This window comes from Hylobates moloch, unplaced genomic scaffold, assembly GCF_009828535.3.
Source record: "Hylobates moloch isolate HMO894 unplaced genomic scaffold, HMol_V3 SCAFFOLD_5, whole genome shotgun sequence".
Lineage (NCBI taxonomy): Eukaryota > Metazoa > Chordata > Mammalia > Primates > Hylobatidae > Hylobates > Hylobates moloch.
Genome location: NW_026652280.1, coordinates 79,809,144 through 79,836,034, shown reverse-complemented (window position 1 = coordinate 79,836,034; position 26,891 = coordinate 79,809,144). Strand labels below are relative to the sequence as shown.

Here is a 26,891-nt window from a genome sequence, read left to right as displayed (position 1 = left end):
CTGGTCTCAAACTCCCAACCTCAGGTGATCTGCCTGCCTCAGCCTCCCAAAGTGCTGGGATTACAGGCGTGAGCCACTGCATCCGGCCTATTCCATTTACTTTCAACAACACAATGGGGCAGGTGTTAGCATTCTTATTTTACAGATTAGGAAAAGGAGGCTCCAAAAGCAAAAATCAGTTGTCTCTGCCAGATAGGGTCCATTTATTCCACCAGAGCTACTATCCATTCTGCCCTGGGAGGCTGACCTGTTTGGATTTACCCCTGTCTTCCTGGGCCTCATGGCTTCTGTCAGATTCAGCCAATGGGGAGCCTTAGCAGAGATAGGCAGAAGTGAGGAGAGCGAAGATGTGACGCTTATTCCTCTGGCCCCTCCCTGTGAGGTCCCTCGGGTAGGCTGTGTCCCTCATGTGAAGGACATTGCTTATTCAAGGTGACCTCTCCTTGACTGTCTCCTACTCGGACTCACTGACCACTCCCTGGTTGTGTCTCCTTTGGCCAGAAGTTGCTCTTAGATTCTACTTACTGCATTACCCTTTGTAAACAGTTCTTCTGTAAATGAGTCCCCTTTAAATTGCTATTCTAGGTTTCCTGCTGGGACCTCGACTGATGCGTGGCCTGAGGCCACCCAGTGAGCAAGCTGCAGAGCCTGGATTTAAACTGTCTCCAAGGACTTGCCTCCCCTCTGGGCTGGGATGTTTGCGCTTGAAAAGCACAAAGGGAGGCTCTGGGGCAGGGACTGTTGTGGTTGCCTATGAACTCCTCTGCATTTCCTGGTTTCTCTTGCACTTAGGTTGGGCTGGTTGAAGCCTAGGCAGAAGACGTCTGCCCACTTTTGAGCCAAAGCAGGGAAGAGGCAGTGAGCCTTTTCCATTTACGTCTTCCCTGTTGAGGGATATTAGAGGCCCTGGGTTGCGGAGGAACTGCAAGAGGGAAGGGAATGTTGACCCAGCTTGGATTTTGTGTAAGGAGTAAGCCCTTGTCATGTTAAACCATGAAGATTTGGGGGTGTCCTTGTTGCTACAGCCTTGCCTAGCCTGGCCTGACTGATACAGTGGCTGAAGACTCGGACATGACCGCTACACATTCCTGGAGCTTCACCTGAGCAGATTCCATGGACACACCCCCTGAGCCTGAGCTTCTGCGTGTGCACGTGCACACCCTGGCAGACAGCCCTCTCCAGGAAACGGTGTGGGCCTCTCCATCATCAGGCAGAAAGTCATCAGCCCTCTAATTGCTGTCCTCGCTAACTGCCTGGCTGTCTGCCCAGCCTGAGCCCCTGGAGGGGAAATGACTCCAAATTCAGAGCACAAACTCTGTGGCTGATGTATTAGAATGTTCAGCGCAAGAATTCAGATGCCCGCAAGTTAGGATTTCAGAATCCCGGTTCCCACAGCAACGGTCCCAGTGCTCCAGCGTAGTTTTCAATGTTACTACATGGGGTGGGGGAGGGGGGATTGAACGATGGCTGCAGTGTGTATGACTGTGAGCTGTGTGCATGTGAGTGTGTGTGAGGGACTGTGTGCATATGTGATTATGACCGTGTGTGAATGTGATGTGTGTGGGGCGAGGGGGCTTTAGCTCTGCTCTGTATCATCTCTCTCTCTGGGTCTGGAAAACCACTTTCTCATGCATAAAGACAAAAATGTGTTCTCCTAGATCAGAAAACCCTAGAGGGCAGGGCCCACGGCTGGGTCAGCCCTGTGTCCCCCCACAGTGTCCAAGGCAGTGTTTGTTGATTGACTGAATGAATGAGTGAGCAGCAGCTGCCAGCTCCAAGGCAGCTGGTTGAAAGCAGATAACCTCGAGGGCTTTATTTTTGTGTCAAGCATCCTCCCATCCCCTATCCCAAGAAGGGAACTTGGCTTCTCTGTTCTCTGACTTCTGTGCTACAGGAACAAAAGCAGAAATTACCTGGAACCGTCTTTCCATTCAGGCCTCATTTCACAGAGGGCCGAATGCAAGATCAGCATTTCTGAGACATCATTATCACCTTTTTTGTTTTGAGATAGAGTCTCGCTCTGTCGCCCAGGCTGGAGTGCAGTGGCACAATCTCAGCTCACTGCAACCTCCACCTCCTGGGTTCAAGTGATTCTCGTGCCTCAGTCTCCCGAGTAGCTGGGACTACAGTCGCTCGCCACAATGCTGGCTAATTTTTGTATATTTTTGTAGAGACGGGGTTTTCCCATGTTTCCCAGGCTGGTCTCGAATTCCTGAGCTCAAGTGATCTGCCTACCTCAGCCTCCCAAATTGCTGGGTTTACAGGCGTGAGCCACCGCGCCCTGCCCATTGCTACCACTTTTGCCTGGCCCTGTGCCTCACACTTTTCTTTACATTGGTTCACTTTTTTGCTGCAATAAATTTATTTGAAAAGGAGCCTGCTATGGTTTGAATGTGTTCCAAAGTTCATGTGTTGGAAACTTAATCCCCCAATGACCTGTGCTGAGAAGTTGGATGTTTAAGAATTGATTTCGGCTGGGCATGGTGGCTCACGCCTGTAAGCCCAGCACTTTGGGAGGCCAAGGCGGGCGGATTACCTGAGGTCAGGAGTTCGAGACCTGGCCAACATGGTGAAACCCTGTCTTTACTACAAATACAAAAATTAGTCAAGTGTGGTGGCATACGCCTGTAATTCCAGCTACTCAGGAGGCTGAGGCAGGAGAATTGCTTGAGCCTGGAGGCAGAGGTTGCAGTGAGCTGAGATTGCGCCACTGCCCTCCAGCCTGTCCAACAGAGCGAGACTGTGTCTCAAAGAAAAAGAAAAGAAAAGAGTTGATTAGGTCATGAGGATTCTGCCTTCATGAACGGATTAATGCTGTTATCACAGGGGTGTGTTGGTTATTGCAGAAGTGGTTTTGTTGTAAAAGTGAGAGTTCAGCCGTCCCGCGCTCTGTCTCTCGTGCACTCTCTGGCCATGTGACGCCTTCCATTGTGTTATGACGCAGAGAGAAGGCCCTCATCAGATGTGGCCCCTAGATCTTGGGCTTCCCAGCCTGCAGAACTATAAGAAATAAATTTCTTTTTGTTTTAAATTACTCACTTTGTGGTACTTTGTTACAGCAACACAAAACAGAGTAAGAGCAAACCTTTACCCTTCCCTGTGAATTTGCTTTTTTACATCATTAAAGACACCTGAACATAAAAATGTTCACTGCAGATTTTTTTTTTTTTTTGAGACAGTGTCTCACTCTGTCACCCAGGCTGGAGTACAGTGGCGTGATCTTGGCTCACTGCAACCTCCACCTCCTGGGTTCAAGCAATTCTCCTGTCTCAGCCTCCCAAGTTGCTGGGATTACAGGCGCCCACCACCACACCCTGCTAATTTTTTTGTATTTTTGGTAGAGATGGGGTTTCTCCATGTTGGCCAGGTTGGGTCTTGAACACCTGACCTCAAGTGATCTGCCTGCCTCGGCCTCCCAAACTGCTGGGAGTACAGGCATGAGCCACCGCACCCAGTCCACTGCAGATTTTTGAATGGCAAAAAGTTAGAAACAGAGTGAATGCCCATTCACAGGGGAAACGGCTGAATCAATTACGGTCCATTTACAGGGTGGCATCTTATGCAGCCTTTATAAAGAATGAAATAGACCCAGATGGGTTGGCAGGATTTCCAAGCTGTGTTGAGTAGGAAAAGCAAGATGCAGAGAATAAAATGTAATATGATACAATTTTTCTGAAACAAGGCCAAAAAAACCCCTCTGTGAACTGGTATGATTACAGGAACATGAAGATAAGTGTGGGAGAACACACAGCAGATGATCAAAATGGAAAAATGAAAAGAGTGGGCTTCAGGGGAAGGGGCCAAGCAGGGCCAGCTCCACAGGCTGGTGGACTGTGCACAGGGCCCAGTGATTAGAAGGAACTGGCCCTTGCTTGAATCCTCTGCTGTTGCCATCTTGAAATTCCTCATAATTTGTTGAACCAAAGACCCTGCATCTCCATTTTGCACCAGGCCCTGCAAATTATGCAGCTGGTCGTGGGACACAGTCACAGCCATGGAAGATAGGGGGAGGAAAAGCAAGCAATGAAGGTAAAAGGCTGTACTTTAAAAATCATGTATGATATGATTCTATGTATGTAAAATTAGGTATGTATATTGATATGAAAAAATTAGAAGCTATTAAAACCTAAAGGGACGATGTATATGACTTGCCTAAAATAGAAGGTAATTGTAAAAACAAGCATACTAAAAATAAAGCCATGTTAGAGATGTTAAAAGACACATCATTGGCCAGGCAGGGTGGCTCACGCCTGTAATCCCAGCACTTTGGGAGGCCGAGGTGGGTGGATCACAAGGTCCGGAGTTCGAGACCAACCTGGCCAATAAGGTGAAACCCTGTCTCTACTAAAAATACAAAAGTTAGCCAGGTAGGTGCCTGTAGTTGCAGCTACTCGGGAGGCTGAGGCAGAGAATCGCTTGAACCCAGGAGGCAGAGGTTGCAGTGAGCCGAGATCACGCCACTACTACACTCTAGCCTGGGCGACAGAGCGAGACTCCGTCTCAAAAAAAAAAAAAAAAAAAGACACGTCATCATCAGACTATCTGATAGAATCAGAAGGAATGACAGAACATTGCAAAATAATAATTATTTAAACTTTTATTGCCACGTGATTCAGTGTTATTTAATGCTAAGTTTATTCACCACCTGAAATTATACTGTGTGCCCCTGAAAATCATCTCTAGTTGTGCCCCAAATTCTGGAAAGTGATGGAACAAGACAGGGAAGGGATGGAGGGGAGCGGCTGGTTTGAGACTAGGAGAAGAAGGAGGTTGGGAGTGCCGACCCCAGCCCAGGAAGCAGGCGGCTTTTTCAGGCCAGTTCCATGCAGAAGTCCCCGAGTGGGACAGGACCTCCGATGGGGTAGTCGGAAGAAGACTCCAGTGGAATGGGCTGCGGAGGAGACTGTAAGCACAGGAAGAATGAAGGCACGAAAGAGCCTCGTTGCCTGGAATCTGAGAAAACGGGACACTGAGACTCCTGTTGTGTCACCCAGGCCCCTGAGATGTCCCACGGGCATCTGAGAGGTGAGGGACTTGTGGAGAAAGGAGGCATAGACATCGAGGGAAAGCTGAGCCTCCCACTGGCCAGCCCAGTGTCAGAGCAAGCCTGGTGGGAAACTTTTAGGAACAACGAGGCACTCCCCAGAATGCCGCCCTGGCCGTGCCCAGTGACCAGTGTCAGGTCAACGCCAGCTACACCTGAGGTTACTCTCTGTCCTCCGGCACTGTCAGAGGTGCTGAGGAAAACACGGTTGCATCCTGAATGCTAGTGGAGTGGATGATGGAGAAAGAGAGGCTGTACAGAGCCAGAGGCAGGGTGGAAAGGGACGACGGAAACATGGAGGCGGAATCTACGAGTGGTGCAGCCAGGTGCATGTGTCACCTGCTAGAAGTATAGTTTTAAAAAAAAGCCCAACAGAAAGTGTTTGCAAACACAGATGCCAACAGCCTTAACAACAACAGCAAACCAAGCTCTTTCAATCCAGTAATTCCACATCTGGGAACCTATCCTAAAGAAAACTATCTCAAGTACCATACTGCCTGGAGACTAAAGTCCATGCTTTGGAACTAGATGGTTCTAGATTTCCTTTTCCATCCATTGGAGCCCCAGAATGCTGTGATGTGCTGGTTTTTTATTTTTATTTTTATTTTGCCATAGAGTCTCACTCTCCCTCTGTTGCCCAAGCTGGAGTGCAGTGGCACGATCTCGGTTCACTGCCACCTCCACCCTCCTGATTCAAGTGATTCTCCTGCCGCAGCTACTGAGTAGCTGGGGTTACAGGCGCCCGCCACTACGCCTGGCTAATTTTTTTCTTTATATTTTTAGTAGAGATGGGGTTTCACTATGTTGGCCATGCTGATCTCGAACGCCTGGCTTCAAGTGATCCGCCCACCTCAGGCTCCCAAAGTGCTGGGATTACAGGAGTGAGCCACGGAGCCCGACCCTGTGCTCTTTCTGATAGCATAATAAACACAAACAATTAAAAACCCACCAAAAAAAATTCAAATTGGAGACAACTGGATTGTCTAAAAGTGCTTGGGGGGTTGGTTAGAAAAATATAGCACATTAAAAACATTTGCCAAAAAAGAATTTACAGGGAGTATTTAATGATGTGGGGGTAAGTTTATGCCATAATGTTAAGTGGCAGAAGCAGAATACAGGGTTATGTTATAAATATGGTTGTGCTCTCCCCTTCAGTCCCTGTCCTCACCCCCCGCCAGGTTTTAAGCTTCTGAAGATTTTCCAGGACCCAGAGAGAGCCCGAGTTCAATCTCCCATTCTGTCCTCTCACTGCATCCTCAGATTTTTTTTCATGTGAGCCCAGCCACATTTAATTACATAGCTATCCTGGTCATGAACTGTTTGACATCCATCGACTCACTAGATTCTAAGCATCACCCCCATATATCCAGCACCTTGCACAGTGCCTTGCCCAGGAGAGATGCTAAAAGAATATCAATAAATTAAATATAATCTCTACTATAGGAAAAGAAAACACATGCCCACATGATATTAATAAGTTTTCCTTTCTTCTTTCCTTCCTTCCTTCTTGCTCTTTCTTTCCTTTCTTTCTATCTTGCTCTGTCACCCAGGCTGGAGTGCAGTGGTGCCACCTCAACTCACTGCAACCTCTGCCTCTCGAGTTCAAGCAATTCTCCTGCCTCGGCCTCCCAAGTAGCTGGGACTACAGGCATGTGCCACCATGCCCGCCTAATTTATATATATTAGTAGAGACTGGGTTTCACCATGTTGTCCAGGCTGGTCGTGAACTCCTGACCTCAGATGATCCGCTCGCCTTGGCCTCCCAAAGTGCTAGGATTACAGGCGTGAGCCACTGTGCCTGGCCTGCTTTCCTGTTTTCTTTCTGCCTTGTGTTGTTCTAATGTTTTCAAATGTTCTATATCAAATAAAAATTAAAGGTCCCCAAATAAATACACAGGGCTTTTTTCCCTGGGGGGACATGTGGGTTAGCTTGAAGTACTAATACAATGAGCTTTAATACTGGCTACCCAGTCACCCTGCTCCACTGAGCCTGCAGAGAGCACCTGGGCAGACAGTGTGGCCACGTCAGCTAAAGCCATACTCATTCCCAGGGAAGAATTGAAGAGCTCATGCGGCTGGCAGGTCAGGGTGTTTCTTCTCCGGAAAATGTCAGCATTGTTGGGGGCACAGTGGAGGGGTCACTGGGTTAGGCGTCAGGAGATGACGGTTGATTTCTATCATTAACTTGCTACATGACCTTGGACGAGTTCTTTCACTTTCTGGCCCCGTTTTCTCACTTGCGTAATGACAGATTGATGAGATTTTGATCTCGTCCAGTCCTTACATTCTTTGATTATAATTAGATAAAATATGTAATGAAAGGCAACATCTCTTGAGCACTTTCTGTATGCCTCATAGACGATAGCTGTTATCTGTGTGCATTACATGTACTAGCAAATCCTTACAACTACCCTGTGAGGTGCATACTATTAATATCATCATCCCAGTGTCATCACTGAGAAAACTGGGACATAGAGAGCTTAAGTAAATCACCCAAGGTCACCCAGCTGGTCAGTAATCAAAGCAAAATTTGAACCTGGACAGTCTGGCTCTAGAAATCACCCTTTTAACTACTACAGTGTACTGTTTTCAGTATGCTGTCAATATAGATGGGAAATCTGTCCTACACCGTCCGTTTATCATCACGGAAGTGGGCCCATGGTACACAAAGCACTCATCTGTATAAACGCAGGGGAGGAACATACATTTGAAGGGCTTAGAGATCACTCAGTCCCGCTCGGAGGGAAAATCGTATGGTGCTGTGCTGTCCAGTACAATAGCCACCAGCCACGTGTGGCTACTGAGCACTTGAAACAGGGTTCGTGCCAATGAGAAACTCAAAATTTCATTTTATTTAATTCAATTCATTTCTATTTAATTTACAAAACGTTTTCCCTTTAATTTTAAAGACATAATCAATTCAATCATTGGAAAACCTTTTCAAATGGCTGGAGTAAGTTAGATATGTGATTCTCTTTTTTCAGTTGTAACTAGTATGAAATCTAAATACAGATTGAAAGTTTCTGGTGAAACTTGAGTGTCCAAATTGAGACGTGCTTTAAGTGTGAAGTACAGGTTGTGTTTCAAAGACTTGGTAAGAATAAAGAATGTAAAGTATCTTATTAAGAATTTTTTTATTGATGTCATGTAGAAATGATATTTTGGATATATTCAGTTAAATCACATATATTATTAAAGTAATTTCATCTGTTTCTTTTTACGTTTTCAAAAAAATGCAGCTGCTAAAAATTTATTTATTATTTTTATTTTATTTTATTTTATTTTATTTATTTATTTTTGAGACGGAGTCTCGCTCTATCGCCCAGGCTGGAGGGCAGTGGTACGATCTTGGGCTCACTGCAACCTCCATCTCCCGGGTTCAAGCGATTCTCCTGCCTCAGTCCCCTGAGTAGCTGGGACTGTAAGCACACACCACCATGCCTGGCTACTTTTCTTATATTTTTAGTAGAGATGGGGTTTCACCATGTTGGCCAGGCTGGTCTTGAACTTCTGACCTCAGGTGATCCACCTGCTTTGGCCTCCCAAAGTGCTGGGATTACAGGCATAAGCCACCATGCCCAGCAAAAAATTTAAAATTATAAATGTGGCTCACATACTGACATCAGACAGTGCTGCATGGGGGGAAGGTACCTATGTACCTTGCAAGGCCTTGCATTCAAAGGCTTGGGCTGGAGTCCAGCTCTGTTCTTTATTAGTGAAGTGACCTTTGGCCAGTCACTTTGCCAGTCTGAACCTTAGACTGTCATCGAGGAACTGGAGTTAATAATGCTTCTCTCAGAAGGCTTTTTGTCAGCAAGTATTTTGTCAGAAATATTGCAAAATCTGAGGCCCAAGGGAAGAGTATCCCCAAGGCCCACAGGGAGGTCAGGCCCCCAGTGCAGCGCCGTGATCTCCCGGATAGCCCAGCTGCTGCTCCGGAGCACTGCCAGGACAGGGCAGGGTGTGCCCCTCTGCAAGACTGGCACCAGGCCCTTGTGACCAGTGTCCCCGAACCTTGGGAGAGGCATGCTCCCTGCTGACCTGCAGACCACTGTGCATCTTGTGTATGAAGACTGGCCTTTTGTCCCCAGCAGTGATGACAAATGCTCCGTGAACCCTGATTGGCCCACCTCCCGAGGCCCTGGCTCAGACTCCAGGTGTTCAAGTGGAGCAGGACTGGTTCAGGGAGCTATCCAGAAACACTCACCTGCCCCTCACCCAGTGGCCGGGCAGCTGGACTGGGATTCCTGGGTTGCAGGTTTGAGAAGCAGCCAGATGGACTCCTAGTTTTCTACTCCCAACCCACACTGATGGGAGCAGCTACCTATCTCGGGCATCTGGGGTCCAGAGTGCAGGGGGATAAGGGAAGGATGTTGTGATGCTTCCCACTGCTCTGATAGGGAAAGGGGAAGCCCCAAGGCACGTCGAGCACCCTTCACAAATCTGGCACAGCTCAGCAGTAATGGCTGACATTTATTCAGTATGATTTAATTATCAAAGCAAGACCACGAGATGGGGAAACTGAGGCACAGAGAGGTTTAGTAACTTGCCTAAGATTACACGGCTAGAAAATGGCCAAGCTGGGAATCGAACCCAGGCTGTCTGCTTGCAGAGACCACGTTCTTAACCACGCCACTCCCCAAGGTTGGAATCCAACATTCTGATTTCTGCTTTGGTGATCATGCCAAGGGCGAGAGGCAGGAAGTTTTGACAACCCTGGAGGCTTTCCAAATTTCTTTCTCCTCTGCAAGTGTCAACAAGCACTGAGTTTAGCAATGATAACCCACCCTTCCCCCGCAGTGGTGACACAACTCAGAACCCAAGATCCAGGAACTCACTTCCCAAAAGACCCCGACTCCAAAGATAAGCAACAACTAGGAAACCTTCCTTCTCCAGGGCAGCGGATCCTGGGTGGCTTGCGTCATCCCATAGCCCTCACAGCAGGGAAAAGATGAGACTTAATAGTCTCACCTCGCACTGCCCCCACCCCTTCCCCACTGGCTCTCAAATATGGGGCTCGCTTCAGCACTGTCTAGGGCCTGAGGATGCATCGGCCAATTGGAAGAGGAGGGCCAATGAATTTAGGGGAGGAACCTCTGAGTGAGGGTGCTGGAACTGTCCTAACTATTTTCTTTTTAGAAATGCCCTTGGTATTGTTAATGGTGAGCAATTAATAAAACAACTAGAAAGAAGGGAATGCCTGTAATTCCATTAAAATTAGAAAGATGCCGGCTGGGCCTGGTGGCTTACGTCCGTAATCCCAGCACTTTGGGAGGCTGAGGTGGGTGGACTAGCTGAGGTCAGGAGTTCGAGATCAGCCTGGCCAACATGGCGAAATCCAGTCTCTACTAAAAATACAAAAATTAGCTGGGTGTGGTGGTGCATGCCTGTAGTCCCAGCTACTCCAGAGGCTGAGGTAGGAGAATCGCTTGAACCTGGGAGGGGGAGGTTGCAGTGTGCCGAGATTGCAGCACTGCATTCTAGCCTGGGTGACAGAGCAAGACTTCATTTCAAAAAAAAAAAAGAAAAGAAAGAAAGAAAAAAAAAGACACATGCGCTGGCTCATACAAGTGATATAATTCAATTGGGAGGGGATAAATGTGTTCAACCTTTGAGGGGACTTGGACTTGGAGAGGCTGTGACACCTGGTTGGGCTGAGTTTACTTTGTCAAGAAACTGAAGCTGTCACGGGCTCAGTCACACAGTGCTGTCCTAGCCTGCAGAGGTGACTGACTGCAGTGACTAGACCAGCTTATACCCACTTGGCTCTCCAAGGCCAGGAAGGCTAGAGTGACTTCTCTCCCCTGGCAACCAAAGGAAAGTCAGCAGTTTGGTGCTTTGGTATTATTTTACACGTACACTTATCTCCCGAATACCTGTCCCAGTTCCTAGCACGTGGATCCAAGTTCAGCAAATGTTAATGAAATGGAACATAGATCGGTAATAAACTCATTTCTCAGCTTTCAGGAGAACATGGCTCATGTGCTTTCATTTTCTTGAGAAAGAGAAAGAGAGTGAGTATCATTTGGTATTATGTTACAGGATTTTGGTTTGTTTTCACACTCCCCGGTTATACCACAGCAGGGCTTGGGGACACAAATAAAACAATTTGCTCACTTGACAGAGACAGATGGAAGTAAAGGCTCAAAGAGTCCCAGCCCCAGAGGACTGCAGCCACTCAGGTCAAAGAAATTCAGCCTTTTTTTTTTTGGCAAGGGGGTTGGGGAGGGGACGAGTCTCACTCTGTTGCCCAGGCTGGACTGCAGTGGCACTATCTCGGCTTACTGCAACCTCCGCCTCCCAGGTTCAAGCAATTCTCCTGCCTCAGCCTCCTGAGTAGCTGGGACTACAGGTGCACGCCACCATGCCTGGCTAATTTTTTGTATTTTACTAGAGACGGGGTTTCACCGTGTTGCCCAGGCTGGTCGCAAACTCCTGAGCTCAAGCAATCCGCCTGCCTCGGCCTCCCAAAGTGCTGGGATTACAGGCATGAGCCACCGCGCCCGGCCAGAAATTCAGCCTTTTTACCTTTCTTTTGCCCCCATGTCACAGGACAGATGATGTTCACCTGCGTGATACCTTCCATGCATGCCCAGGTTTCATCTCCCCTCCTCTCTGTCACCAAATCCAAGGGGAAGTAAAAGACAACGCTTCCTACTCTCCTCTGTAAAAAACTTAAAGATAAGATCAACACGACTTAACAGGCTTTGAGGTATGTTCAATCGCTGGGACTCCCCCTCATCTCCCAAGAAAGTGAGAGGGCGTGAGCCATGTTCTCCTGAAAGCTGAGAAATGAGTCTGTTGCCAGCCTGCATTCAGTTCCATGAACATCTGCTGAACTTGTTGCATATGCTGGGAACTGGGGCAGCTATGATACGAGGGAGATGAGTGTGAGCGGGATGATCGAGGGAGCAGGAGATCCCAGGCACCAATTCATCTGGGTAACAGCCTCCATTCTCAGGAAATTCGTCTTTCATGACTTAGACAGGGACTCTGGGGACAGATAGAACAGTGATCTAAACCCATCTCTGCTGATCACTGGCTGTGTGACCTAGGGAAAGTCGCTGAGCCCAGCTAGGTTTCATCTTTAACCTGGCACTGGGCATGATAAATGAGCCAAACAGAAGAAGGGTGCACGGGTGGGTGATCTACGTAAAACGCGCAGGATGCGGTATATGGCAGCTGTTGCTGCTATTATCCTCCATCCTGAGGCTTTCATCCCTTTTCTCTCATTTGGCCCTTGGTAGCTATGAGATGGCAGATGGTTATTGATTCTACATTCCATCCCAGGCAGAAAGATAACTCTGACAGCTACTTAGCCTTCTTTTCTGCAGGGGGGTGATTCTGGTTCTCTGAAGGCTGCATTCTCTCCACCTCACTCCTCGCCTTTCTTGTGAACCTTATCTGAGCTGCTGCAGACTCACAACTTGGCTGCATCCTTCCCCGGCTCTGCAAACATCCAGTGTTCCTAGAGAGGAGATGTGGGCTGTAGTTGCTGTGGTAACAGGAGTTCCTCTAAAAGAAAAGGTTCCTGGGGTCCTGGCTCCAAGGCTGGCTCAGGCTCCCATGCCAGACCGTGCCTTCTTTCCAGGTACCAGGTGGTAAAATGAGAAGGTCTCATGGAGGGTTGCAAGCAGCTCAGTAAAATCCCAAGGGATAAGAGTAGGGATTTGGCTCCAAGAGAGCACAGCAGGCCAGAAACACTGGCATGTCACCAGCCCCATCTTCTTGATCCCCCGCCAGACTTTAGACCACTGAGAGGAGGAGCAGAATGGTCAGGTGCCTCTTTTATTTATTTATTTACTTTAATTTTAATTTTAATTTGTTTTAATTTTTTTATTTTTGGAGACGGAGTCTCACTCTGTCGCCGAGGCTGGAGTGTAGTGGCGCGATCTTGGTTCACTGCAACTTCTGCCTCCCAAGTTCTAGCGATTCTCTGGCCTCGATCCCCCTAATAGCTGGGATTACAGGTGCACGTCACCTTGCCGAGCTAATTTTTGTATTTTTAGTAGAGACATGTTGGCCAGGCTGGTCTTGAACTCCTGACCTCAGGTGGTCTGCTCGCCTTGGCCTCCCAAAGTGCTGGGATTACAGGTGTGAGCCATGGCGCCCGGCCCTCAGGTCTGTCTTTTAGAATTCCCGTTCAGTAGGTCTTGAGTGGGAAAAAACCACCTACCACATCATAGGCATCAGAAAGAACACTGGATTGAAATTAAACATGCCTGGGTTAGAAACCCAGCTTCCTCCTTACTATAGCGTGACCTTGGGTGAATCTCTTCATATGCCCCACTTGCCTCCCTCACCTCATAGTTATAAAAAAAAGAAAAAAGCCTTACAAGCTGGGCACAGTGGTTCACGCTTGTAATCCCAGCACTTTCAATGGCTGAGGCAGGAGGATCACTTGAGGCCAGGAGTTTGAGAACAGCCTGGGCAACATAGTGAGACCCTATCTCTACAAAACAAATTTAAAAATAAGAAATGAGGCTGGGTGCTGTGGCTCACGCTGTAATCCCAGCACTTTGGGAGGCCAAGGTGGATGGATTGCTTGAGCACAGGAATTTGACACCAGCTTAGGCAACAAGGCAAAACCTTGTCTCTACCAAAATGCAAAAAATTAGCTGGGCATGGTGGTGCGCACCTGTGGTCCCAGCTAGTCGAGAGGCTGAGGTTGGATCACTTGGGCCGAGGAGTTTGAGGCTGCAGTGAGGCAAGATGGTGCCACTGCACTCCAGCCTGGGCGACAGAGTGAGACCCTTTCTCTCTCTTTCTCTCATATATATATATATATATATATGAATAAATAAATAAATAAATTAGCTGGACACACGCTTGTAATTCTAGTTACTGAGGAGGCTGAGGCAGGAGGATCACTTGAGCCCGGGAGTTTGAAGTTGCAGTGAGCTATGATCATCACTGCACTCCAGCCTGGGCAACAGGGTGAGATTCCACCTCTAAAATGAAAACAAAATGAAACGAAAATCTCACAGGGCTAAGGAAAGATTACCAAAAAAACCCCCAATACCTGGCCCACGGCAAATGCCCAAGATCTTGTGGAATCAATGACTATACCTGCAAATACGTGAAAGATGAATATGTGTGCATATATGTATCATAGATGGAAAAAACAGATGAAAAACAACATATTCAGGATGATCATAGCCTTATGGATATAGTGCATAGAAAAATGGCTGATGAGGCCAAACGTGGGGCTCACACCTGTAATCCCAGTACTTTGGGAGGCCGAGGCGGGCGCATCACCTGAGGTGGGGAGTTCAAGACCAGCCTGACCAACATGGAGAAGCCCTGTCTCTACTAAAAATACAAAACAATTAGCCAGGCATGGTGGCGCATGCCTGCAATCCCAGCTACTCGAGAGTCTGAGGCAGGAGAATGGCTTGAACCCAGGAGGTGGAGGTTGTGGTGAGCCGAGATTGAGCCATTGCACTCCAGCCTGGGCAACAAGAGCGAAACTCTGTCTCAAAAATAAAAATAAAATAAAATAAAAAAAGAAAAAGAAAAGAAAAGAAAGAAAGAAAGAAAAGGAAATGGCTGATGATACCTCATAGATTTCAGGAGGCTCATACCTTGATCTGAAAGCTATACCCTTTTGTATAAATTATAGAAAAAATTGTTCACATGCAGATGTGTGCAGGGATATTTTCTGCAGAACTGTTTGTAACAGAAGAAAATTAGAAGTAATCTAACCATCCATCAGCTAGAAATAAACAGACTGTATTGTATCATAGGCTGGATTATTCTGTTGAAGGAATGAACTAGATGCATATCTATCCACTTGGTTAGATTTTGAAAACAAGGAGAAAAGTATAAGTTGCAGAACAATATGTCCAGTAGGGTACAATTTATATAAAATATAGTACATGTCTCAACACCATCCATTGTGTATGGAGACATTTTTTGTGTAATAGGAGTATAAAAATGTGGGAGAAAAGGGTACACACACCACACTTTGGAGTGTGTGTTCTAGGGAGGAAAGGATAAGAATTATTTCAACAGTATCTGTATGCTTTTCTTTCTTATTAATATAGATCTGAGCAAATATGGCAAAAGTGTAAAGATTTTCTAAGTCTGGGTGGTGAGGACGCATTGGGTTCATTAAAACATTCTCAGTCCAGGTGTGGTGGCTCACGCCTGTAATCCCAGCACTTTGGAAGGCCAAGGCAAGTGGATCCCTTGAGGTCAGGAGTTCAAGACCAGCGTGACCAACATGGTGAAACCCCGTGTGTACTGAAAATATAAAAATTAGCTGGGTGTGGTGGTGTGTGCCTGTAGTCCCAGCTACTCGGGAGGCTGAGGCAGGAGAATCACTTGAACCCAGGAGGAAGAGGTCGCAGTGAGCCAAGATTGCACCACTGCACTCCAGCCTGGGTGACAGAGCGAGACTCCATCTCAAAAACAAACAAACAAATAAACAAACCTCATTCTCAGTGCATTTCTGTGTGTTTGCAATATTCCTCTCTAACAAAATGTCTGGAAGATTCTACAAGAGGCTAGTAACAACAGTTATCTTTGAAGGTAGCTATTGGTAAATTTTTAAATTTTTCTTTTTTTTTTGTATTTTCTAAATTCTGTACTATTTTTACTAAATACAGTTTTAGTAAAATAAAATAAAACAAAAAAGTTTAAAATAAAAGCATATATGAAAAACCTTTGTAAATTGTCCGAGTCATATCAATGCACACTGCCAGTGATTCTCGTGCCCTTCTCTGGGTAAGAAAGCCATGGGTTTTTATAGTTTTAAATTATTGAATCTCCTTAACAATGCTCTGAAGTAAGCACTGTTATTATCACTACCGTGCAGGTGGGGAAATGTAGGATTCAAGAGACAAGGAACTTTCTGGGACAATAGAGCCCCTAAGAGGCAGAGCAGGGATTTGAACCCAGAAAGAGGGTCTCCTGGGCTCGGATAAACACCTCAGGGTGTGCTGGGAATGCTCAACAAATTCTAGTTACTCTTATTATTAATGGAAGTCCCTAGAGCTCACTTCACCTCCCCCAGCATTTCTTGAGCCATGCTGTGCTCTGCCGTGGAAAGTAAAGGTAATAGAGCCCGTGGTCCAGCCTGGAGGCCAGGTATTAAGAGCTGACTTGAATCTTGTCTCTTTGAGGTAGGTGCAGAGGCAGGAGACATGCTCGAGGAAACTGGAGGAGGGACAGGGCTGCTCTGCAAGTGGTGGGGCTGGTGAGTGAGTCCAGGAAGGTATTGCCGGGGAGGTGCCCTTTGGGCCAGGACTTGAAGGTCAAGGAGCATTTCGCTGAGGCAAGGGGAGCAGATCCACATTTCTCGAGGACTTCCTCTGTGCTGAGTGCTTTACACACATTGCCTCATGGCTACCTTGTGAGGAGATGCTGTTATGAAACCCATTTTACAGACAAAGAGGCTCAGAGAAATTAAGTTCCTAGCCCACGGTCACATAGCCTGGCATTGATAGAGCCAGAATTCAAATCCAAATTTGAATTTGTTCCCCAGATTCAGTCTTTCTACTCTTCAGGTGCCCTCAACAAGTAGCAAGAGTTAAGAAGGCATTCTAGGGAGAGGGCACAGCTCCAGCAAACTCCTGGAGGTGGGACAGAAGCTGGTGGGCCAGGCTAGACACTCAAGGTATGAAATTCAAGAATAGAATTCCCCAGAGCATGGCCCTCTGTGCAAAGGCTGGGCTAGGTTTCTGCAGGCTGGAGGAGGGGAGTGAAGGCTGAAACTGCTGAGCTCTCAGCGATTTTCCAGGGGGCCTGCCCCCACCCACTGGCTTTCAGGAGGGGCCCTGGTTCTAGGTCTCCCAGAGCTGCAGCAGAAGCAGTTTTAGGGTGAATAAAGCTTGTGTGTGGGCAAGGGGTGAAAATCTTCCCGGCTCTGGGGGGTGATGCTGAGACCTTTCCAGGGTGGCCTAAAGCCCCCTAAGAGAAGGCCCCCTTGAGATCAGACATCCAGAAGCCATCAGACATCATCGGCATCCATCCTTGGAAGGAAACACAGCCTCTCCCGAGCAGGTGGGAGTGTAGGCTGGGCTGGGACCAGAAAGTCTCCTTGGGGCGTCGGGGACTGGCCCTGGCAGCTACGCTCACCAGACACATGTCCTGTGCCCATCCATGTCCTAACAACAGCCCCCTCCTCACCTACCACTCACCTCCTCTCTTTAAATAAATCCAGGTTCAAAGAGAAGCTGGGGGAGGCACCGGGGATGTTCAGACTGATGCTTTGTGGCCACCTTGTGTCCTTAACAGCTGGGGGCTGACAGTGGCCAATGGCCATGTGGATCTATGTGGCTCAGAGTCCCACTGGATTCAGGAATTCAAATTCAGGAAAAAAATATGGGTTCCCTGGAAGGAAGGTAACATCTGAATGCCCACTGTGTGCCCCAGCTTTATGTACACAGTATGCACTCTCTTATTCATCTCCATGAGGAGCCTGTGAAGGCTTAGTTTTCCAGATGAGAAAACTGAGGCTCCGCAGCATGAAATGACTTGCCCAAGGCCACAGTTACTAAGAGGTGGAGCCAGACTTCCGGTCTCTCTACATCTGATCTCATACTCTCAGCTATCAGCCCATACGATTGTCCCCTACTCCTCTCCACAAGTCACTTATAGGATGCTTCTGAGGTGGCTCAAAGTCCTTCTGCGTTCCCATCTATCTTAACCCTTAGTCAGGGAGATGCCACTCATTCATTCCATTCTCTCAGCGAGGCTCTGGGCCAGGCCCCATGCCCTGATGGAGGATACAGATGCACTCGTAGTTGATTATGATCAGTTATAAATGCTATCCTCGGGCTTGGAACAAAGTACTCTGGAAAAAAAACAGAGTTAGGAGGGAATAACTGACTCCAAGGAACAGGGGACAATTGGAAAGGGTTTTAGAGGATGAGTAGGAGTTCTCAGGGGTAAGAAATCGATGGAAAGATACCTCTTTCCAGGCCTTTGCCAAATAACCTGAGAGATCTAACTTGCATCTCTCCAGAGGATGAGTGGGCTAGGAGGAGAGATTAAGTAGGGCAGTGACCCACCTCTTTCTCCATACCCCCCCACACTATACACACACACCACACACACATACATACATGTACACACACATGCCCTACACACACTACATACATTGCTATGAGTTGTTGAATTGTTCTTCTCCTCTTAAAACAGTCCTAATTTCCAGTACCCCAGAATGTGACCTTATTTGGAAATAGGGTCTTTATAGAGGCAATCAAGTTAGCATGAGGCCATCAGGGCAGGCCCCAATTCAATATGACTGTTGTCCTCACAGAAGGGGGAAATTTGGACACAGGCACATGCACATAAGGAGAACACCATTTTAAGATAAGGTGGAGATTGGGGCAATGTTTCTATAAGTCAAGAAATGCCCAAGATTGCCAGCAAGCCACCAGCAGCTCAGAAGAGAACAGTTTCTCTCTTCCAGCCCTCAGAAGGAACCAGTCCCACTGACTCCTTGGTCTTGGACTTTGAGCCTCCAGAACTGTGAGACAATACATTTCTGGGTTTTTTTGTTTTGTTTTGTTTTGTTTTGTTTTGAGATGAAGTCTCGCACTGTTGCCCAGGCTGGAGCGCAGTGGTGACATCTCAGCTCACTGCAACCTCTGCCTCCCAGGTTCAAGCGATTCCCCTGCCTAAGCCTCCTGAGTAGCTGGGATTACAGGCACATGCCACCTCACCTGACTAATTTTTGTATTTTTAGTAGAGACAGGATTTCACCATGTTGGCCAGGCTGGTCTTGAACTCCTGACATCAGGTGATCTGCCCGCTTCAGCCTCCCAAAGTGCAGGGATTACAGGTGTTCGCCACGGCGCCAGGGAGAGACAATACATTTCTGTTGCCCTGGCCACTCAGTTTGTTGCAGCAATTCTAGTAAACTAAACCACAGGTGTACCTGCAATAAAAGCTGCCTCCAGGGCAGAAGGTGGGAGCTGAGAAGAGCTTCTAGGGCATTCTGGATTAGGGGCCTTGAGAGCGGGGGAAGGAACCCGTGAGAGGGAGAGATGTGTCCCTCTTTCACTTCCAGATGCCGTAGAGTCTACAAACCCACAAGTGTTTCTCGGAACTGAATTTCAACACTATGTTGACACGGTTAGGGCTGAGGCAGCCCCCACATATGCAGGTGACTAAAAGTTCCATAGAGACCTTCAGGAAAGGCTTTAGCATCTACCTAGAGCGCAAAAGCTGAAGAGTGACATGGCCACACCCATTTTACCTCAGAGAGCTTTGGGAACTTGCCCAAGGTCATGATGGAAATGGTGGAGCCTGGAGTCGAGGCTGGTCTCTGAGCCACCTGACAAGTGTGGATCAACACCAGCCCGGCGCCCATCAGCACACCCACCTTCCTGCTGGTGAGACTGAAGGCCCGTGACGCTCCACAGACTCAAAAACTTCCTCCTTCAAGAACGAACAGTCGTGTTGTGAGAAGGTGCTGGCTGAGACTTCTTTTCTCTCTTTGCATTCCTTCTAATGTGGTTGTTATAACGTTTTTACAATAAGGATGACTAATGTTTACATCACATCTGAATTTTCAGCTAGCATTGGGTGGGAGTGATACCAAGGGTGAGTAGAATGGAGAGCAGCCATTATCAGGACCTTGGGTAAGTCCTTGCCCCGTTCCAAGGCTTCAGTTTCTCCATGGTTAAATGGGTGGGCTGGGCCTGTCAAATCCTTCCACCAGTTAGCAAAATACTTCTCAAATCAGGTCTGAGTCAGAAAGACAACTTAACATATAAGATTAAATGGAATTGAATCATGCAGTAAACAAATTATTCCTTTTCCAATTTTTCTGTCCTGACTGCATTAAGGAGAAAGTCTCATTGTGCTGCTACTCAGTCTTTAACACCTAACACTTTTTTTAAAATTTTATTTTTGCAGAGATGGGGACTTGCAATGTTGCCCAGGATGCTCTTGAACTCCTGGGCTCAAGCAAACTGCCTGTCTTGGCCTCCCAAAGTGCCGGCATGACAGGCATCAGCCACTGTGCCTAGCCACCTAACACTTTTTAACGAATGGAGAGACAGCTCAGGCTTGGACGGCAGGCTATTTAATGACACTTTTGTTTTCAGTGTTTTATTTGTTTATATAGATATATTCTGTTTACTTAAGTAGTATTGGTTTGAGATACGTGATAGTGATAGAAGATTTCTAAGTTCAAATAAACTTAAGTTTAAAAAAGGAGAGGGTGGCCGGGTGCGGTGGCTCATACCTGTAATCCCAACACTCTGGGAGGCCGAGACGGGCGAATCACCTGAGGCCAGGAGTTCCAGACCAGCCTGGCTAACATGGTGAAACCCCGTCTCTACTAAAAATACAAAAATTAGCCAGGCAATAGTGGTGTATGCCTGTAATCCCAGCTACTTGGGAGGCTGAGGCAGGAGAATCACTTGAACCCGGGAGGCAGAGGTTGCAGTAAGCCAAGATGGCACCATTGCACTCCAGCCCGAGCAATAAGAGCGAAACTCAGTCTCAAAAAAAAAAAAAAAAAAAAAAAAAGGAGTGGGTGCAAGCTTTGGCAGTACATACACTAAAACTGTAATGATACAGAGAAGATTAGAATGACCCCTGTACGGGTATGACACGTGAATTCGTGAAGCGTTCCATATCCTTGTTTAAAAAAAGAAGAAAAAAAGGAGTTGATGTAAAGAATTCTTAAGTAATTGTATATGCATGAAGGGCAAATTAAATCACATCCTTCTACACCTAAAACTCTCTGATGAGCTCCCATTTCCCTTGGATTAATTCCAAACCCTACGATCTATGCCCTCAAGCCCTGCCAGCCTCTCCAACTCCATCTCCTTCACTCTCCCATCAGTCTGAAATCAATCTCATTCCTGCCTCAGGGCCTCCGCCCCTGCTCCTCCCCCTGCCAGGAATGTCCTCTCCCTGATCTCAGCATTCCCAGCTCATCTCATCACTCAGGTCTATATCCCCTCCGAGGTTCTGCCTGTGTCTCCATTGCAACCATTCTCAGTCCCCTTACTTTGCCTGATTTCCCTTGGTGCACATATCCCTCTCTGAAATACTATTTTAAAAATGTGTTTATGTTTTTGGTCTATTTTCCCTATTAGAATAGAAGCTTCTTGAAGACCGGGACTTTGTCTGTATCCTCAGTGGCTGAAAAAAAGTGCCTAACACATAATAGTAGCTCAACAAATGAATGGCAAAATTGTAAAGACGGAGGGAGAACTGGCCCTAAGGTGGAGAGGTGCTGACCCAGACTCCAATATCCGAGGCGGGGCAAGACAGCAGCCACCAGAGGCACAGTGTAAAGCGAGCTCAAACCTTGGCCTCATTAGTACCAGCCTGCCATGCACTGAGCCACCTGCCTCCCTCCCACTGAGGCAGCAAAGAGAGCCGAGTCAGCAACTATTAATGAAGAAGGAATGGTGGAATTATAATATCACCACCAGGTAACCATCCTTATAATAACTGATTCCGGCAAGAATCAACAATAATGTTACAACTAGTGGGCAAAGTTTTGAGGAAGATTAAGATATTTACGTATTCTCAAAGAATCTACCCACAAGATACACGTTAATTACAAAGGAGGAAATTATCTTTACAGCAGAGGAATCTAGCAGACAACACCTTAGCCAAGTAAGTTAGACCACCGGAGAGGGGACATGGAGAGCCCACGTGCCTCCTGATATGATTCACTGGGAAGGACAAGACTTGCTTCTGTGATATTCCTGCCAAACAGGCATGACTTAAATCGAACCATGAAGAACCATCAAACAACCCAGATGAGGGCCATTTTACAGAATGACTGCTTCCATGCTTCAAAAAGATCAATGTCATGAAAGAGAAAGAAAATCTGAGAAATCATTCCAGATTCAAGGAAAATAGAGAGACGAGAATTAAACGCGGCATATTGAACAAAATTTTCTTTTGTCTTAGAAGATATTATTGGAACCATTGGCAAAATCTGAATAAATTCTGTCAATTATCCAATAGAATTGTATCAGTATTAATTGTCTGGTTTTGATATGTGTACTGTGGTTATGTAAGAAAATGTCCGTATGTAAAACAAACAAACAAACAAACAAAAAACACACATTGGGGTATTTAGGAGAAAGGGACGTTACAACCTTCTCTCAAACAGTTTGCGGGGAAAGCAATAGAAAAACAGACACATTGAGAGGAAATAATAAAGCAAATGTGGAAAATTGTTAGCAGTTGGAGAGTCTGGGGGAAAAGCATGTGGAAATTCTTTGTATTGTTCTTGCAACTTCTCAGTAAGTCTGAAATTAGGCTGAAATTAAAAGTTAAGTGAAAAAACAGGCCAGGTGCAGTGGCTTGCGTCTGTAATCCCAGCATTTTGGGAGGCTGAGGCAGGAGGATCACTTGAGATCAGGAGCTCAAGACCAGCCTGACCAACATGATGAAACCCTGTCTCTATTAAAAATACAAAAACTAGCCTGGTGGTGTGGGACTGTAGTCCCAGCTACTCGGGAGGCTGAGGCCTGAGAATCGCTGGAACGTGGGAGCTGGAGGTTGCAGTGAGCCAAGATCACACCACTGCATTCCAACCTGGGCAACAAGAGTGAGACTCCGTCAAAAAACAAACAAACAAAAAAGTTAAGTAAAAAAACAAAAAGCAGGCAGAGCCTAAGGACTGGAGGAGCCATTGGAGGGGCTGGGCAGAGTGGCTGCATGAAGCCAGCATGTCACTGCCCAGGGTCGCCTGTGTTCATGTCAGACCATGTCAGGCCACATTGGGCCATAGCAGTCCCCTGCATTCTCTCTAGGGGTGGGGGTGGGGAGTTAAGCCTGTGCCTGGTTCACACAGGCCCCACCATGCCCTGCTGGGCAGCGTGGGAAGAGGCCCTGGAAAGAGTCCCTGCAGACTGGGCTTCTCAGCCTTGCTCCAAGACCCTGGGGCATGTCCTTCCCTACTTCGCACCCCGCTTTCCTCCTCTGACAAACAGGAGATGGCTGGCAGCTTGCTGGGGTTTCTTCCAGCTCAGACACTGTCATATTACTAGAATCCCATCCCGGCAAAGCAACATATTTCTCCAAGGAGCTGAATCCATTTGGCAACTGTGCATCCTTTAGTTTGGTTGAAGGAGGGAGGGAGGGAAAACGAGAGCACACCAAGTGGAGTGGGGAACGGGCCTCCTCCAGGCCTGGGGGGCTTCCTCAGCTCTGTCTCCCCCCGCCCGCCTGCTCCCAGGCACCCCTCCTGAAAGAGGGGAACACGCTAGCAGAAAGGGTACTGAAGTGCAGATAAAAATCCTCCCTCCAAACCCCAGTGACCAGAAGTGACTCTGCTCCCAGCTCTGTCAGCCACTGGCGGCGGTACTTAAGCTCTCTGGGCGTCAGTCTGTCCTGTAAAATGAACAGAGTCATGCTTGGCTTTGCATCTGACTCTGAGGACACAGTGACTTCATCTCTGCGTTCTCCCTGCCACAGGGCTCAGTACATGACTCCAAGTCAGAAGTGGGGTCCTCAGATGGGACCCCCAAGACACCCCAAGGAGCCCCTAGCCCCAAGGCCCGTCGTCACTCTTACAGCCTGTGTCCCCACATGACCCTGGTCCCCAGCCCCATGCACAGACCACCCCCCCAACCCAGGCATCTGCTGTCCCCAGCCCCATGCACAGACCTCCCCCCCAACCCGGGCATCTGCTGGCACCTCCTGGAGACCTCAGCCCAGCTCAGGGTCCTGATGGAGATTGGGGGTGGCCTGGACACTTATTGGCCGGACTTTTGAGTGTGCCCCCACCCCGTAGCACACGGTGGAGACCCAGGGGCACCCTCCCATACAAGGGAAAACAGGGGACCACATTCCCATGACAGGGCCATCTCCCTATCTCTCAGCATCTCCCAGGGACCAGAGACCCAGCCCCGGAGCTTCCTCCTCAGCCCTGCCTCCTGCCTCCTGGCCTCTCTCAGCTGCCATTTTCAGGCAGAAGGCATGCGGGCTGCAGGAGCCCACAAAATGGAGGGTGGGAACCTGGGCTTCCCTCTGCCTCCCTCTGTTGTCCCTGGCAGCGCCTGTCCAGCCCAAGTCGGAGCAGCAACTGTGGCCACAGGTCTCTCCTAACACCCTAAGGAGCCTGGCATTTCTCCAAGCATGTCACCGCCAACATCTAGGGAGCCCCACACAGCCCTGAGCTCCCGTTGGCCCTGCTTTACAGCCAGGGAAACGAAGGCTGGGCATGGCCACTCAGCCTGAAGGAGGAGAGCTCAGGCTCCATTAAGTTCCATGACAGCCCAGCTGATGGTGGGTGAGGTGAAAAGTCCCTGGGGGAAGGGCGGACCTTTCCTGCAGGAGTCTTGAGGTGGGGAGGGATCCCCGGGGAGGGGTCCCCGGCCCAAACCTTACCCAATTCCCGGGCTGGGAAAAAAGCACCGGATTTGGAGTCATGAGGTCAAACCAAGTATCTGTCATCTATTAGTGGTGCGATCTAGGAAAAGTCACTTTATCTCTCTGAGCCTGTCACTTACTCAGTAAAATGGAAGTATCAAATAGTAGCGCATACCTCCTAGGGCTGTGATGAGGAAAAGGCAGGTTTACGTATTTGCAGAGTGCAGCCCTGGAGGACGTGATCTTGTACTGCCTGCCTAACACTTGGAAATGTACATTTTGTGGCGCACCTTCCGTGGGCCAGTCCCTGTGCTTGGCGCTCATCGAATCCTCATGGCACACCAGTCTGGGTCAGGAGGCAGAAAAGAGCCTGGACCTCAGCTCCTTTGGGAATTTCAGTCCTGCCCACCCAACATGACCAACAGGACCAGCAGGACTGGCTGGTCAGCACCTCCCCTCAGCCGGCCCCTCGTAAGCTGTCCCAACTCCAGGTTTCTGCTCAAATGGGTCTTTCTTTCTTTTAATTTGATTAATTAATTATTTTGAAACAGAGTCTCACTCTGTTGCACAGGCTGACGTGCAGTGGTGCAATCTCGGCTCACTGTAACCTCCGCCTCCCGGGTTCAGGCGATTCTCTTCCCTCAGCCTTCCAAGTAGCTGGGATTACAGGTGCCCCCCATCCCCCGAACCACACTCGGCTAATTTTTGTATTTCTTTACTAGAGACGGGGTTTCGCCATGTTGGCCAGGCTGGTCTAGGACTCCTGACCTCAAGTGATCCGCCCTCCTTGACCTCCCAAAGTGTTGGGATTACAGGCGTGACCCACTGCACCCGGCCTTCAAATGGGTCCTTCTTTCTGAAATACTTTTTTTTTTTTTTTTTTTGAGACAAGGTCTTGCTCTGTTGTCCAGGCTGGTGTGCAGTGGTGAGATCATGGCTCACTGCAGCCTCAACCTCCTGGGCTCAAGTCATTCTCTGCCTCAGCCTCCCGAGTAGCTGAGACTACAGGCATGAATCTCACACCCAGCTAACTTTTTAATTTTTTATAAACATGGGGGTCACACTATGTTGCCTAGGCTGGTCTGGAACTCTTGGACTCAAGCGATCCTCTCACTTTGGCCTCCCAACGTGCTGGGATTACAGGTGTGAGCCACCAGAAAGAGCTGAAATCTTTTTTTTCCCCCTTAACTTCTTATTTTCAAACTATGGACTCATAAGAAGTTGCCAAAGTAGCGAAGAGAAATCCTGTGTACCCATCAGCCAGCTTCCCCCAGTGATGACATATCATGACCTGGATTTAAATTCAGCATTAGCCACCAACCTGGGACAAAATACATAACTTTCTGAGCCTCAGTTTCCCCACCCATAAAAAAGGGGTGATTGTCCTCATGATGTCAAGGTGGAACAGCATACGCATAGCTGGTGCTTGGAGAACATTAAGTCCCCGGTAATGGGTAGTGGTTGCAGCTGTCACTGGATTGCACCTGTTGCCACACCTATCCCAGGTTGGTGCTGGTGTGTCTTACCACAACACTATAAACTGTTCAAGGGCAAACCTTCATGTCCTATGGCAGTGCCAGCACAGGGCCTGGTACTCAGCAGGTACTGAATGAATATGAAAATATGGAGCCTAGGCCGGGCACAGTGGCTCACGCCTGTAATCCCAGCACTTTGGGAGGCTGAGGCGGGCGAGTGGATCACCTGAGGTCAGGAATTCGAGACCAGCCTTGCCAAAATGGTGAAACCCCGTCTCTATTAAAAATACAAAAAAATTAGCTGGGCATGGTGGTGGGTGCCTGTGGTCCCCTTACTCGAGAGGCTGAGGCAGGAGAATCGCTTGAACCTGGGAGGCAGAGGTTGCAGTGAGCCGAGATCGCACCATTGCACTCCAGCTTGGGTAACAGACCGAGACTCCATCTCAAAAAGAAAAAAAAAAAAAAGAAAAGAAAACAAAATATGGAGCCTCCTGCCCAGCAAACTCTCCCCTGGCTCATGGTGTCTCTTTAATTTTGCCTTCCTCCTGGCCCCAAGGTGCAGGGCAACCCCCAGGCAAACCCCATGAGGATGTGCCATGATGAGGGAGGCAGCCACACTTGATCCCATCTGTTGCTAAGAAGACTTCCAGGGTCCATAGGACTTCAGAGCTCCCTCAGGGCTGTTCCTAGATCAGTGGTGAGGCTGCAAGGCTAGGAGTTGGCATCTAGGGGAGAAACCCTATATTAGAATACAGCCAGCCCACAGGACAGCCGGCTAGAAACAAGCCAGGCAACTCCCACACAATGGAAAAAGCACCGGCCTGCTGGCTGGGAGACCCAAGCTCCAGTCCTGACAGGTCTCTTAGCCTCGCTAAACCTCAGTTTCCTCACCTATAAAATGAAGTCGCCATGTGGGTGACGGAGCTCATTGTGCAAACAGCACTATGTTAACCACCAAGTCCTGTATTCACATAGGCAAGGGATTATCTTTGGTTGTGCTGTAGAGCATTTATAAGCTAACATTTCTGAGCACTGCATTTTGTTAGGCTATTTTCAGATGCATCATC

At 48.0% G+C, this 26,891-nt stretch overlaps 1 protein-coding gene and 1 non-coding gene across 4 annotated transcripts in view; one reads left to right on the top strand and one right to left on the bottom strand.

The window, feature by feature from the left end:
• Positions 1-26,891, bottom strand: part of CD6 (CD6 molecule) — a 49,101-nt gene that overhangs the window by 15,022 nt on the left and 7,188 nt on the right. The window lies entirely within an intron of this gene.
• Positions 20,541-20,647, top strand: LOC116469991 (U6 spliceosomal RNA). The gene has a single exon (XR_004248437.1). It is a non-coding gene; the product is annotated as a U6 spliceosomal RNA (small nuclear RNA).